We start from the raw sequence: 16,390 nt of genomic DNA on the forward strand, positions 1-16,390 counted from the left end.
ACTGATAAATAGAATTTAGATTCTTTTTCTTAAACTTGAAATTTTGAAATTTAAACAGATAGTCATGAATTCTGTGGGGACTATACACAAAATTCCTTTTGAGTATCAGAACTGTCCATGTGATATATATTTGCTACAGATGATTTACAGGTTACAGACATGCTGTGACCTTTCTCTCCCAACTGCAAACATATTAAGCAGAGCTGATTAACGGAGACGGAAACACTGGGTTGTTTTCTCTAATGGGAGTCTTTGACAAAGCCCTCTTTGAGCCCTCCCACTTTATTCGCCTGCAAATCGCCGTGCCTAAAGAGTCTTTAGTCCCCAGCCCAAACCTGGAGCCCTGCAGCGCCATCAGCGGCAATATCTTCCTATGTGAGGGACGTCTCTTATTAATCAGAAACGCTGAATGGAAACCAATCAGATAGAGAGTTCCTTTGGCTTCAGCTTCCTGCCTGTCTGAGTTAAAAGTGATGCTCGCTGTACGAGGAAGGCACACTGAGATTCAGGAAGATTCAGCTGAGAAGATACTATAAAAAGAGAAGAGAAGGAATGAGAGAGAAGCAACACCGGAATTGTCAGCGCTGAGCAGGGCTAAACTCAATTTCATTACGGAACAAGGTAAATGTCATTTACTTTGCTTGACATTATAAGCTCTTTAATTTTTGCTTTCTTGTAATGTAATAATACAAATAGTGCTTTTCTCTTAGTTGCTGTATTTTGCTCTTTCATTCTCTCTCTCAACATTTGAAAGCAGGTAAGAGTACATTTTTTAGTATTTGGATAAGATATTAAAATGCTCAGGGAAAAACTTGCAATGTTTGCTTCTTATTTTACTTTTACAAAACTGATACCACCAAAGCTCTTTTTGTAGTGCTCAAATTTGCATATGGAGCTTTACTAAAAAAATAAAGCTAAACTTCACATCATGTTGATTTGGGTGGCTTTCAAACACATATTAATTTTGTTTGTGTGTACTATTATTATATTAATTTGAAATAGACTCCTGTTTTTCTCATAACTTTTGCTTACATAATTTGAGTCAGAACTGTCAAAGCCATCTTGATCATGTCTTAAAAAGTGATTTATTTTTAATATTAAAATGAAATGACATAGAAATAATAAAAATACCACATATATAGATAAACATAGGATGCCAGGATAATAGTGATCACTTTACCTGGTGAAGGAGGTTTCTTCACATATTTGTGGTTCTCACTCAGGTCAACATTCTGAGTGTGTACATCTGTTGGCTATAATTGTTCTCCATTATTCTGGGCAAATGTATCTTAATGTAATAAAGACTGGATGAAAACCACAGGAGGGAGTTTCAAAGGCAAAATTGATGTGTTTTATTTGAAGTGATATGGAAAATGCAACGACTTAATGGAGCATTTTTTTTTTACCTTGCATACTCAATATAACCATTCACATCAATTATATTTTCAAGCATGCTAATCTCTAAAAAGCCATGATGAATTTTAATTAAAAGGTTATCAATATTCTATAGCACTTACATTTAGATACTGTTAACAGTGTATGTTCTCAGAATCTATTTTAAATAACAAAAGTGCACAAAGGAACAGTGATCACCTGTAGTAAAGTTTACATTTATTTGTATTATCAACTTTTGGAAGTCTTTTCTGGGAGACTTGTAATATAATATTGTGTTATATATCTATGAGATTAATAATCAAGATTTTTTAACAAGGTCTTTGAAATCTGTAGCATAAAAAAATGAGTGATTTTTGTAATTGACAAAGGTGGTAACTTTTGCAAGACAGGAGGAAATTTTCATGTGGCTCTCTACTTGTCTGTGGAATTAGAATGTTGCCCATCTTCAGCCATTAACTAAGAATGAGCTTGATCATTCAATGTTCTTAACTTGGCAAAAAAGTACAATTTAAAAACCTCCAGCATTCAATAGAGGATGGATCTTATTTTCAGACTGAGACACTGCTTCATTACCTAGGCAGTGCTATGTCAAGGGTAGCATAATTTGTGTAACTACAAAACTTCTTAATACAGGATTGAATGGTAGATATATTTTGAAAAATAAAGAAAATGAAATAACATGCTATTCCAGCCCATAGCAGCAGAGAAATGGAACTCAACACCAGCAGCATGTATTGTGGTCTTGTCGTCAAACATATTATGGATTCAACTGAAGTTTTCTGAAATGAAGAGAACAAAATAATTGTACGCACTTAATAGATATATTCTGAGGTGTTGAAATACTGTCATCTCTGTATTTGTTTTGAAACATGAGAAAATGTAAGATAAAGCTCATTATATGAGCAAATCTAATTCTGGAAATAATGAATAGAAAAATGCTTCAGAGGAAGCAGAATAGTAGTATCAGTTTAGAAAGAATTCACTAACTTTAAGTCAGAAAGGTTTGTTAGGACTGAAAAAGCAAATCATGTAAGATCATATTACTTTCTAGGATAGAAAAATGATTTTCCCCTTATTATACTATTTATAGTTTAAGAACAATTTTGAAATGTTTCACATAATTATACCACCATTATTATACTCATTGTATAATTGAAATAAAAATGTCTTGTACCACTGCCTATGTATAAAAGATTATGGTATCAAAGTTAGCTTTGAAATTATGTCTTTAAATGTTATGTTGCTCTACTTGATAAATTACATGTTAGATCAGAAGCTCTTCTGAATGTCACCTTGCATAAAAAGATTTCACTGGGTATTTGGTATTTTACTGTGACCCTCATACACACAAAGTTTAGTCAGTTTAATGTCCCTTCTTTGGTACATGCCCCAAATGTGAATTAAATAAAATTTCATCTGATATTTTTTTTTTCTACTGAGTTACTTCTTTATAGACATCAGTAGTAATCTAAGGCAGACATGCATTCCCTATAATCTTTGCACAATCTGGAGGTGCAGTTAATCAGAATGCTTTGGACAATGCTTAAAATTACAATAAAATATGTGAGTAATATGGAAATATATTGTACACAAGAAAATATAAATTAAGCTCTGTTAATTAAAAATATGAATGTGTGTCATGAATAAACATTGGCTGTAACTTGTTCTCTATGAAAGTGAATGGACTAGATGGATAATTATTTAGTGTTAATACAAATGCTTCAATAAACTAGATCATTAGCTTGTTATACTCTTTAATACTAATTCTGTCCTCTCAAAGGCATTTTAAATATAAAGTATAAATAAATCTAATGTTTTTAAAAAACAGAGTATGATACTTTAAAAATGTTCTATGTGATATTTTAAATATTTGCACCTCTGACTTCAAGGACACACACACACATATATATATATCTTATATATATATATATATACACACATAATATATTATTCTCTTCTATTATAAAAGCTCTAGTTAGGTTCTTAGGCATTTTACTTGCTAATTTATCTACTTAAGTTTTCTTAAGAAAGAAGAAAATATTCTAAATGGTACCAAAGGGTATTGGTCTTAGTTAGCTTTGTTTTTACCTAATGTAAATTTATGAATACATTATTTTTATTGTAGAATAAGATACTTCTTAAGGTAAAGAAATCATTTCCTTTGTAGCTTGCATATCTGTTTTCAAAATGAGCTGTGTCTTAAAATATACCCCCCTCAAACCTCTTAATGTCTATAACATCTTATCATCTTATTTAGGTGTTAACATAAAATCCTAGAACTTTAAAAAAGGGATTTTAACCACCTCCAACTCTGATGTTGCACAGGAAAACTAAGGTTTAGAAAAATCAGATTATATAACCGAGGATGTCGAATTATATGTGAAAATTGTCAACATTTTGTAAAAATATATCATTACGTGGGAACATTATGTGAAAGTTGAGTCATGAGAATCATATCAGGGATACACACACAGACACACACAGACACACACACACACACACACACACACAGAGTGACTAGCTGAAAATACTAGATTGTTTTAAACATCCTGAAAAGTTTTTTTTTTTTCTTATAAGTCACTTCAAATTACTCTTCCTGGAACTACCATTATCCTCATCAATAAAATAAGGTAAGGAATGCACAGTGAGGAGAGTATCTTTATAGCACTGTTATACATTTTCATAGCAGTCCTAATATGTTAATGTACTTATTCCTAAATTTAGCACTACTAAGAGATGGTCTTATAGCCATATTAAGAATGCAAAGTGCCTGAATAAAAGAAGGATCTCTGGAGCCTAACCAAGACATTTTATATTAACACTATCAAGAAACACCTCCCAAAGCATAAAAGTCATAATAATGGATCTTACTACTTATGAAGAGCAAATGGAAATCTCATGAGGTTACTGTTGCTGTGGTATGTGTGTGTGTGTATAATACATATGTCTTTATACTACAGCCCATGGGATCACAAAGAGTTGGACACACCTTAAGGACTGAACAACAGTTTATTTTTAAGAGAAAAGGTGGGGACAAGAAGAAGGGAGAAGACCTGAATATTTTCTTAAAGTGACATTCAAGGTTTTCCTTTTTTGCCCATATTCAATCACTTTGCTAAATTATAAATCAATTTCAGGAGGAATGGTTGTACTCATAGTCTATATTTCTATTCATGAGCAAGGTAATTATTGGTCTTTCTGATTAATCAATGAAACACCAGAGCGTATGGTTATTTTGTAAGCATTAATTTAAAAACCTACTCTTTATATCACTGTCTGAGATTAACAGTTTGGAAAGAATGGAGATAGTAGTGGCTAGTAGTTGCTATTTGATTCTTGAGTTTAAAGGTGAACGTGTAAGAAATAGATACACCTGGTAGAATTTATATTCAAATATGTTAAAATCACTACACTTTATGTATTATTAATAGAGTATCTAATGAATAGTGGACATTTTCCTCATATTTACTGAAACAAGATCTTAGGAAAGTCATAAAAAGCAAGAAACAACATTTACAGGAAGGAAGTGTAATAAGGATGACAACAATGCATATCAATGTGTAATCTAAGCAAATAAACACCAGTAATTCACTTCCTGTGATAAAAGATATCATGTGAAATACAGTACTTTTATGAACTAGGCCCTCAATACTATAAGTTTTGAAAGGGTGTTTTCCTTCAGACAAATAATTTCTTTATCATCTATTTTTTTCTAGCAAAACAGGTTATTGAAATGATTTAATATAATTGCTTGAAATATTTTTCAAAATATTAACATCTGTGTGTTATAAACACTTCACAATTCAAATCTCTTTCCACTGTAATGGTAATTAACCACAGATGAAACACTGGAGAACATTTACAGGTCAAATTACAAAGTAATATCTATCTATCTATGTTGTGTAGTGTACTTAGTTGCTTAGTCATATCTAACTTTCTGTTACCCCATGGACTATAACCCGCTAGGCTCCTCCGTCCATGAGGATTCTCTATGCAAGAATACTGGAGTGGGTTGCCATGCCCTCCTCCAGGGCTATCTATCTATATCTTTATATATTTATCTATACATCTCCATCTGTATGTATTTCTTTTTCTGTATATATATAGGTAGATCTGTGTACATGTGTTTTTGTGTACCCAAAAATATATAATGGAAAAAACAGACTGTTCTATACGTGAATGTCTCTTTTGCTGTAAAGTTAAAAAATAAAATAAAATAAATTAAAAAAAATAGAAAGGAATAACATGATCATTGCAATGTACAAATTATTATAGCCTTTAAATTAGTAGAATGGTGTAATATTAAGCAGTAAAAATCTGTTTTATTGGCAATCATGGATATGAACAAATAATAAAATAGGAGTTAAAACTACATTTTAATACTGGAAAAGTTTAAACACAAAGTTCATGTTTATGGCTGATTTTTTTAGATAGGGAGAGTTACACGTCCATTTTTTAAGACCATAACTAGAAATAATCACTTTCCATTTAATGTACAAAATTCTTGAAGACTTCATAAAATTATAATCTCTTTACCCACTTGTATGGTGGGTAGAAAATAAAGTAGGAATTTTAATGCTATCTCAAGCCATATTGGTTAAAACTTAGATTATTTTTATTGGAAAATAAGATCTTTATTATTTATTTAAAATATAGCCATAGCATGTAATGATTTATTTGGTCATTTTCCATAGTTGAGTGTGTCAATAGCCATTTTATATTTCTTGTATTATTGGGTAAATTAACTATTTGCTTATCCAAATTTTCTTTGTATTAAAAATATGATACTAAGATTAAATATCATTGCTTTATGTCATATAACTTATGTACAATAATTTAATAAATCAGTGAAGGATAAATATGTGTATTACAGTCCTTTAAGGTTAATTTTATATAACAGCATATTACAAATTAACTATGCATGCACTGAGCAGGGTTGAAATAGGTTTAACTGTTAGAATAAAAGCAATACTTTTCCTTCCCCCCTAAATCTTGTCAGTTTATCTAGATGATGTGACATTTTATATATATTTTCAATTCAGTTACACTTTTTTGAGTACAAGAGCATTAAATAAGATTCAGGTTTATATTTCTGATAATACTTAACTCTTCCAAAGACTAAATAATTAATACTATTGTAATAATACATATGAAAATCATCTTTCTTATATGTTTAACTTAGATTAAGATTCCTGATACAGTCATTAACAATGAAGAATGTTATCATATAGGGAATAAATATTTTTTATATAATTGAAATTAACTTTGGTCAGTTTAGAATAGGGAGTTCTATTGAAATATAAATAGTGAATAACAATAATAAGCTTAAAATTTTTAATATAGAGTTATTTTAACTCTTTAAAATAAAGACTTTTTAAAATCAATGCTATCTATGTCTATATATTTAAATGTCTATATGTATACTGAATATATATATGTATGATGTGTCTCAAGCTCACTACTTTGGACTTGAGACCTATGTTAAATTTTGTTTTCAGTAGGTAAATATGGAAGATTGTTTTATTTAAATAAGAAAGTTTCAATTTTAGAAATTTAGAAAATTGATTTCAGAAAATTAAGTGGGCAATTGTTCTAATAGAATTTTTAAAATAAATATATATCAGGAAACTACTTGAGTATATAATTACAAGTGCTCAAAGATGAATACTGAAACTGATGGAGACCAAATGACAGAATGGAGACTAAAAAAGTAATGAGATTCAATGGGAGACTCAGTAGCAGAGACACACAATAATTTAATAATGATGCTATCATAAGTGTCTGATGTCTCCCCAAACATTCTTATGGTTTGGTGCTGACAAATGAAGCATTATCTTTGGATTCACTGTAACTCTATTTAAACACAGGCATAGAGATTCCTCTCCATTTCACTCAAAACTGAACTGTATTTATTGCAGTTTTACATTGAAATTGAGCTTTAAGCATTTTCATGGAAGAATAAAATTTACTTCATGATAAATATGTCAATTGTGTATGTCTCGCATTATACTTCAATGACCATATTATTAAATTATGGCCTTCCCTGGTAGCTCAGTTGGTAAAGAGTCTGCCTGCAGTGCAGGAGACCCTGGTTCAATCCCTAGGTAGGGAAGATCCCCTGGAGAAGGAAATGGCAAACCACTCCAGTATCCTTGCCTAGAAAATTCCATGGATAGATAAGCCTGGTAGGCTGCAGTCCATGGGATTGCAAAAAGTCGGGCACAACTGAGCAACAAACACATTTTAAATTGCACTCTTCTAAAACAATAATTATGTTTTAAACAAAATATTTAAACAAAAATAATTATGTTTTAAACAAAAAAATGTAGGTAAACAACCCAAATGGAAAGAGTGTTGAGTAAATTCTACCCCAGAATGAAAATTTTATTTAGATGATGGGTTTTGACAAACATATCCTTATGTATTTATAACTAATATTTTTATGTAAAATATGGATTTGGAAACAGATTTTAGAAAATAAATAACTAGAATTAGACACATAGTCTTACAATGCAATGACTTTCTAAAAATAAGAGATGTTTTATAAACTATCAGTGATACACATTTTATTAAAATTATAGCTTTATATTATTTTTTAAATGTAATCATTTAATGTTTTTATTACTTTTCATCCAGTATTTTGACTTATGTCAATGGAACTCATATGAAATTAACCTTTATCCCCAAGATGAGAAAAATTTTAAGTATAAGTAGTTAATTTACTAAAAGTATATATATATATATATATATATATGTATGTATTTGTTTTTTTTTTTTGGTCATGCCACACAGTTTGCCCTGGGCAGTGAAAGCACACAGTGAAACCACTGGTCACCGGTGCATACATTCTCAGTTGCTCAGTCATGTCCAACTCTTTGTGATCCCATGGACTGTAGCCTGCCAGGCTCGTTTGTTCATGGGATTCCCCAGGCAACAATACTGGAAGGCGAGGAAATTCCCACTAAAAGTAGCTTCTTAACCTATTTAATATATAGGAAAGTAACCATATTTTAAGATTATGTAAAGAACTTTTTGTCTTTAACATGTGATTAAAATGTTCTCAAGAAACAATTCAGTAATAAGATACATCAAATGAGGGGGTGACAGAGGATGAGATGGTTGGATGGCATCACTGACTCAATGGAAGTAAGTTTGAGAGGACTCCGGGAGAGAAAGACAGGGACACCTGGCATGCTGCCTTCCATGGGGTCACAAAGAGTTGGACATGACTTAGCCACTGAGCAAATACATAACTATATATAATGCAAGTATATAACTATATATAATGCGTTAATTTTCTAATATGCTTGGTGACATGTATTGTGCTGAAAGTGTTAAATATATTTCTCCTTTAACTATAACTATTATCTCTGAGGAAAAAAAAAATGATCCACATCCATCTTCTTTTAACCTTTCACTTCTGCTTGAATTCTGAATTGTTTGGTGGCTAAAATAGACTTCATTTGAGTTGTACGTTTCCCACTGATTTCTACCAAATTGAATGTAAATCTTTAGTGATTCATAGAAGGCAGATTTTTTTTTTCTGATGTAATGACCTATGATAATTTGTTTCTCTTGCTGCTTTTAACTACTTTAGCTTTCTTACCTTCACTGAAGTTTTACTTTTCTGCTATTTCTGTTTCCCTGTTTACTGCTTTGCTCCTTCCACCTACCCCTACACCTTCTGTTTTTCCTACCCCTACACCTTCTCTAATTTCAAGGCAGAATATGTTTAACTACAAGTGCTTTTTCATTCTTAATTTGGCTTGCTTTTCAGGGAGATGATTCAGTGAACTGTAACAGAAAATAGCTTTTCTAACTCGAGGAGCTCCTTAGATGTGATGCTAATAAAAATTGGTCAAAATATTCAATGGATGATTTTATTGATAGAAACACTTCTCTGCCATTCCACTTCTCCCAACTTTACCTTCTAATTGACTGGAAATGGGCGTTATGGTGGTGGTTTAGTTGCTAAGTCGTGTCTGACTCTTGTGATCCCATGAGCTGAAACCCACCAGGCTCATCTGTTCATGGGGTTTTCCAGGCAAGAATACTGGAGTGGGTTGCCAGTTCCTTCTCCAGGGAATGGGCCTTATGGGGAGCTGAATATTACCTGGGTCACAATTCATTAAGAAGAGATAAGTGGAGCAAAGAGACATGATACTATTGACTAGTGGGTTTGACTGCAGGTCCAGGAATGTAGCCCTGACTTGCATACAGCTGCATCAAGATTTTGGAGAACCATTAATAAAAATCAGGACTTGCAACTGGTAAGGCTGTTCTTTGTATAGTTAATATACATAAGGTGTATGTGTGAGGAGACAAATTAGCAAAAGTATTTTCATGCTGACTGCTCAAGAATCCCAAAACTGATACCTATGAACTTTTCACATTAAGAAGCTGATTGTGTTCCATTTTCATGTAGTGGAAATGACAGTCCATCTTACAGTTCGCTGGTATTGGCAGAAGCAATGCTTCTCATAACATCAATAGCAGTATGTGGTGCTCTAAATATGTGCAGGTTTATTGAGAAGTCTGTTCAGAATCTTATATGCATCCTTTATGTTCTTTTAAGTTCACTATCAGGAGAAAAAGATCTTCTGATTAGTTGTAGAAATTAATTTTTCCATTGGCTGATTATTTCATTTTCTTAGCTTTGAATTTATTCATCAGTGAAGATCTGCTTCACGTCTTAGGCTCTGTGCTATTGTGGGACATGTTCTGGGAAGACCATCACATGGAAATCACTTTCATTTCCAAACAGCTTCAGTTGTTAGAGAATCTCCTCTTGCCATAAGTGGCAACATTTATCTTTGCTGTCTCTCTTTATTTTTTCTTAGTTTTCCTTGGTATTAATTTTTCTTTCACCATTATGTAATAGTATTAAAAGAAAAGTATTCAAAGAAAACATTGTCCAGCCTATACTTTCCTTTCAGTGTGAACAGGCCTCGTTTCTTCAGTTTTAAAATAAGTAACATTTTATAGACTGCTATACCATTCCAGTTGCCCTGTGCAAATTGAACTCTTGTTTGATATTATCCCAAAATTGAGATCAATAATCCTAATATGAAATAGGAGTACACAATAAGTAGGACTATAACTCCCTTTTATAAGCTGCTTTCCAAGTTAATCCAAGACCATTTTTCTATTCTTCTTCACTGCTTTCGAATGACATACATAGAAAAAAATGTCTTTATGATTTATAATTCTGTGTTACAAGGCAAAATACCAAATCCTAAGAGATAAAATACTAGTCATATCTTACATCGATCTTTTACTGTCTTGTCCTTCAACCAGTCTTCTTATGAAAACTTTCATATCTCTTTTCCCTAATAAGATAAGAAATTTTAATTGCTCACCTACCCAACAGTATGTTTAAATATTTTTCTCTTTTACATATACCCCTTTTTTTTTTTTAATTTCCTTTCTATTTAGGTCATCATAGGGCATTAAGTATCCCTGGATTGGGAAGATTCCTGGAGAAGGGAAAGGCTAGCCATTCCAGTATTCTGGTCTGGAGAACTGCGTATAGTTATGCGGGTCACAGAGAGTTGGACACGACTGAGTGACTTTCACTTTCACTTTCTTTTCTGTTTTCACTTTCTTTTAGGGCATTAAGAAGAGTTCCCTGTGCTACACACCAGGTTCTCATTAGTTATCTATTTTATACATATCAGTGTGTATATATGTCAATCCCAATCTTGGCCTGTTCTCTAGTATGTTTAATTAATGATATATTCCACAAACTATAATCTTGTAAATTAAGAATATATCTCAGTAACCTCTTCTCCCTTACCTCTAACCCACCCTTCATCATGTCTAGAAATACATCAGTACTTCTCAGCCTTGGATATGAGTCTTCAGCAATTCGTTTATATATTTTAGTTTTGTTCTGCTATATTATGAATCTTAAAAGTATGTTCACAGCCTTAAAGGGCCCAAAATATACATTTCAAATGATCAGAACTATCCTGGAATCCTTATAAAAATATTTATGATTTGGTGTGAGTTCCCTGGAAGAAAGACCAAAGCTTTCATTATATTTATGGACTTTTCATATTGAGCTGACAAAGCTGTGGACTGCTTAACAGTTTATAAGTTAAAATATTTGTAGTTAACATACAAGTTTATCAAAATAATAGCAAAAATGCACTTGGCTGATGATGTAGGTAAATATACAATCTCTTCCCAGCTCCATTTACAGGTTCTGTCTTGTTGGTAAGTTATCTTCTGTTCTGGGTACAAATTTTCTCATATATAGTAAAATGCAATGAGCAGGAAGTTTAGATAGGTAATATTTTATGGTCATAAGGGCAAGCAAAGTCCTGGAGTCATACATTTAAAATATAAAAGTAGTTTTACTATATACTTCATGTATGAGGTTGAAAAATATTTTTAATGCTTCAGGGCTCTTGGATCTTCCTGAGTAAAGATATTAGCAATACCTACATGATAGTATATTATGAAGAGACACTATTGATACTATAACAACCACTGTTATTAAGAATGTTATTTCTCAGGTTCATTGTGTCTAGGTAAAGTGTATTGAAACTTGTATAAAAGCATAAGAGTGACCTAGCTTAATTTGATGACTACTTTCATTGTTCTTGAAATTAGATAAGGTAAATCTGAAAGTCACATACAACATTATTAATATAAATATGCATATTTATCACATGGTTTCTTAAGTTGACAGAGCATACAATGGCAATATTTTACATTTTGAAAAATTATGTGGTATAAATTTATACCATATTTAAAGTAAGATAGAATATTTACAGTCATAGGTTGGATACTATAAAGTTTATTGCTTCAAGTTGGGATGAGTACGTTACACATGAATCTTGATGATGTGAATGAGTTATGAAAGTCTTTTAAATCAATGGTAATAACATTTCATAGTAACTCATATCTTCCTTTTCTATCATTTTTATGGTCTTCTACCTTTTATTCTTTGAATTACATTAATAAATATAAAATGAATGACATTCTTGACCTTAAAGTGCCTAGAGTTTATAAAGATGGTTTACTTGTATAAGAATTTTACTATGATTTGAAAAATATAGTTCAAATAAAAATGATAATAATGATTGCAGGCTTGTGACATTCACTAAAATTAACTTGTAAGCTATCTTTGTGATGAATATTACTGATTTGATGGTTTATTCTTAATCCATGTAAAATGGAGATAATAGTCATAAAATATAGAAACTATTTAGTTATATTTATTAAATATTTACTATGCAGATAGCACTTTTCTGAGTGCTAAGGTTATTGCAGTAAACATGATACAAAGTGTTTCTAGTCATCAGATTGTACTTTCTTGGGGAGTAATATAAATAATAAATAAGATAAACATGGTACTGATGAATGCTAAGGAAATAGGCAGTGGGATAGAGAGGTACTGAGGAGGATGGGGTGGAACTTATCAGGGTAGCCAGGAGCTTTTTTTTGAGGTGATATTTAAATTGGTTCTGAATGGAAATATTAAAAAAAACCATCATTTTAGGCAGAAAGAATGGCAAGTTCTAAAGTTCTAGTATGTTGATAAATTTTGCCCTTTTTTAATAATATTCTGATATAACTGCTTTAATTTATAAAAATTATTATATATACTTAGATGCTTATAAACTTAATAATAAAGATGTGAACTGGACATTTTCCATTTTTCACCTATTGATAACAATGTGCATTCTCCCATTTTTTTCTTCCTTCATGAAATAAATGGTTCTGACATAATAGTCATCTTTGTATGTATACAAAGCTAGACTTTTATTAAATGTTACTATTTTATAGTGGTAGGAATTTCAGACAACTACTATAGAATATATAAATATTAATTCTTAGTGTCCAAAATATTTATTTCTCTTTTTTCTCCTGGTTATAAGTTGAAGATTCACTGACGCTAAGGCAGGAAAGAGTATCTTATTGTAAGGAGGACATATATATCTGTATATATCTCTGTATATTTCTGTGTCTATAATAAGGGACAGTTAATCTTAAATTCTCCAAAGGGGAAAAATGAACTCTATAATAGGTTTGATCCTCCTTTTTCCTAAATATTGAGGGAAATTCTATCCTTCTTGAAGGCACTAGGGACAGCAGGATCTGTTCTAGAATTGTCTCGAATGTCTCCAAATGTTGATACGTTCCTATCTGTGTTATTATTTTGAACATGATTTTCATACTTCTCTAGAGTTTCCAAAAGAAAGAGTCTAATTATGTGATTGAATTTTTCTCTACTCCTGAAGATCTGCTGTCCTACATGTTCCACTTTTATCACTTTATTATGTCATGCTTACCTTTAGATTCTGGCACATTTGCAGTTTCTCTTTTGTTACTCATTTCCTCTTTTTTGATGATCTGTGGTTAAAATTTCAGAGATAATTGTATTACTCTTTTATTTCTTTGTTCCAGGACCCTAGACAATCTTTTAGTTGGTGCTCAGTATTTTGAGCACCAACTAAATTAGGTTGTTGTTTTTGTACAGTCACTCAGTCATGTCTGATTCTTTGCGACCCCATGGATTGCTATACACTAGGCTTCCCTGTCCTTCACTATCTCCTAAAGTTTGCTCAAACTCACGGCCATTGAGTCGGTGATGCCATCCAACCATCTCTTCCTCTGTCGTCTCCTTCTCCTCCTGCACTCAGTGTTTCCTAGCATTAGGGTCTTTTCCAGGGAGTCGGCTCTTCACATCAAGTGGCCAAATATTAGAGCTTCAGCTTCAGCATCAGTCCTTCTAATGAATGTTCAGGGTTGATTTCTTTTAAGATTGACTGGTTTGATCTTACTGTCCAAGGGATTCTGAAGTCTTCTCCAGTACCAAAGTTCAAAGCTACAATTCTTTGGTGCTCAGCCTTCTTTGTGGTCCAACTCTCATATCTGTACATGACTACTTGAAAAACCATAGCTTTGACTAGACAGACCTGTGTTGGAAAAGTGATGTCTCTACTTTTTATTATGCTATCTATGTGTGTCATAGCTTTACTTCCAAGGAGCAAGCATCTTTTAATTTCATGGCTATGGTCATCATCTACAGTGATTTGAAGCCCAAGAAAATAAAATCTGTCACTGTTTCCACTTTTTCCCCATCTATTTACCTTGTAGTTATGGGACCAGATGCCATAATCTTCGGTTTTTGAATGTTGAGTTTTAAGCTATCTTTTTCACTCTCCTCTTTCACCTTCATCAAGAAGCTCTTCAGTTTCTCTTCACTTTCTGCCATAAGGGTGGTGTCATCTGCATTTCTGAGGTTGATATTTCTCCCAGCAATAGTGATTCCAGCTTGTGCTTCATCTAGTCTGGCATTTCATATAGTACACTCTGCATAGACGTTAAATAAGCAGGGTGACTATATACAGCCTTGACATACTGCTTTGTCAGTTTTAAACTAGTTCATTGTTTCATGTCTGGTACCAACTGTTGCTTCCTGATCTGCATATAGGTTTCTCAGGGGGCAGGTAAGGAGGTCTGGTATAGTTGATCCTAGTCGTATTCTCTTGGATCCTTGATATACAATGTATTTGTGGAGAAATTGACCTTTGACCTCATCAAGGACTGGTTGGACACCCTTCTTTAAAAGCACCTGTCAGCACAGTACTCAATGTACATGTATAAGATTACACCATTTATGCAAAGTAAACAATTATAATGACAAGATTCTCAACCCAAATGACATGTAGAAAATATGCTTATCTTGCAAAATTGTGTTCATTTTGGCTAAAATTTCATTTGCAATTATAAAACAAAAATGAAAACATACTCAGTTTAGACTTTTAAGATTATATCATAAAAAGTTATTGGATGTTTTCAGTAAAGAAACACAATGGTTTAAGTATATTGGGTGAATTGTGCTTTGCTAAATAATTCCTTCCATAAGTTCTACATTGCTTAATTATGAAACTGATTCATATACCATATTGGAAGGTGTGTTATTTATAACTTTTGATTTGATGCTTACTTTATATTTCCTATATCCCTGCTTCTCCCTTTCCCAATGCAAATCTACCTGCCATTCTTTTGAACTACAGAGTAGGGAACAAATTATATTTACTTAAGTGCTAACTGTAATAGTTAGAGCTTAGATTCTTAAGCCAGAAACACCAGCTTTATATCTTGCCTCCAGTGTGATCTCAGGAAATTTATTTTATCTTCCTAAATCTAAATTTCCTCAGGTGAAAATATGGACAATTGAATCATTAAAATTATTGCAAGAGGGGTTATTATAATGCATACATCCAAGTGATCTCTGGAGGCCTTGGCTTGCAGTGGCTCGAAGCAGGACTTGTGTTCCCATCCAGAGACTGGTCAGGTCACAGCAATGAGAGCACCAAATCCTAGTCACTGGACCCCATAAGGGTCTGGGCCTTTCAGCTTTGCAGAAAAGAATTCCCACAAAGATGGAAAGTAGTGAAAACAGTAAAGTATTTATTACAAGAAAAAAAAGTACAGTACATGTGGATAGACATATGGGTGGGCAGACACACAGGTGGGCTCAGAGACAGAATTGCTGTCATTCCCTTGTGGTGGCCTGAATTACTTTTATGAGGCATTTCTTCCACATTTTCTTGACCAATAATTCTGACTTGCTTGGTTCAGAGTCCATATTTGGTATATCTCAGGATCCTCCCATGTGTGTGTACATATCACCCAGTCAAGATGGATTCTACCAAAGAGGTCTATGGGTAGCGTCATCAATTGACATCACTCCCCTTTTGAACCCCAAGGAGCCTTTCTGCACGTGTGTAGTCAGGAAGATCTTCTGACTGAGAATGAGAAATATGTGGTCTCTTATCTTCTGTCTGGGCAGGGCCCAGGCTCCTCTCAGTTGTCCTGCTATTCTTATCTTGGTGTACTGGCCCACAGGGGGAAAACGTCCCATTGTTTTACCCTGGCTCGCCATCTACCTCCTCCCTCAAAAGCGCTTATATAGTAGCCATTTAATAAGTATTAATTTTGCTAACTATTCTTGTTATATTCACAAAATACTCAA

General features: G+C 32.7%; 1 protein-coding gene across 1 annotated transcript in view; it reads left to right on the forward strand.

Moving 5' to 3' along the window:
* Positions 1-329: 329 nt before the first annotated feature.
* Positions 330-16,390, forward strand: part of CDH9 (cadherin 9) — a 140,786-nt gene continuing 124,725 nt past the window's right edge. The window contains exon 1 of the mRNA XM_027520374.1: positions 330-621. The gene's annotated coding sequence lies outside the window, so the exon portion shown is untranslated. The remainder of the gene's footprint in view (positions 622-16,390) is intronic.

The sequence above is a fragment of the Bos indicus x Bos taurus genome, chromosome 20 (genome assembly GCF_003369695.1).
Source record: "Bos indicus x Bos taurus breed Angus x Brahman F1 hybrid chromosome 20, Bos_hybrid_MaternalHap_v2.0, whole genome shotgun sequence".
Taxonomy (NCBI): Eukaryota; Metazoa; Chordata; class Mammalia; order Artiodactyla; family Bovidae; genus Bos; species Bos indicus x Bos taurus.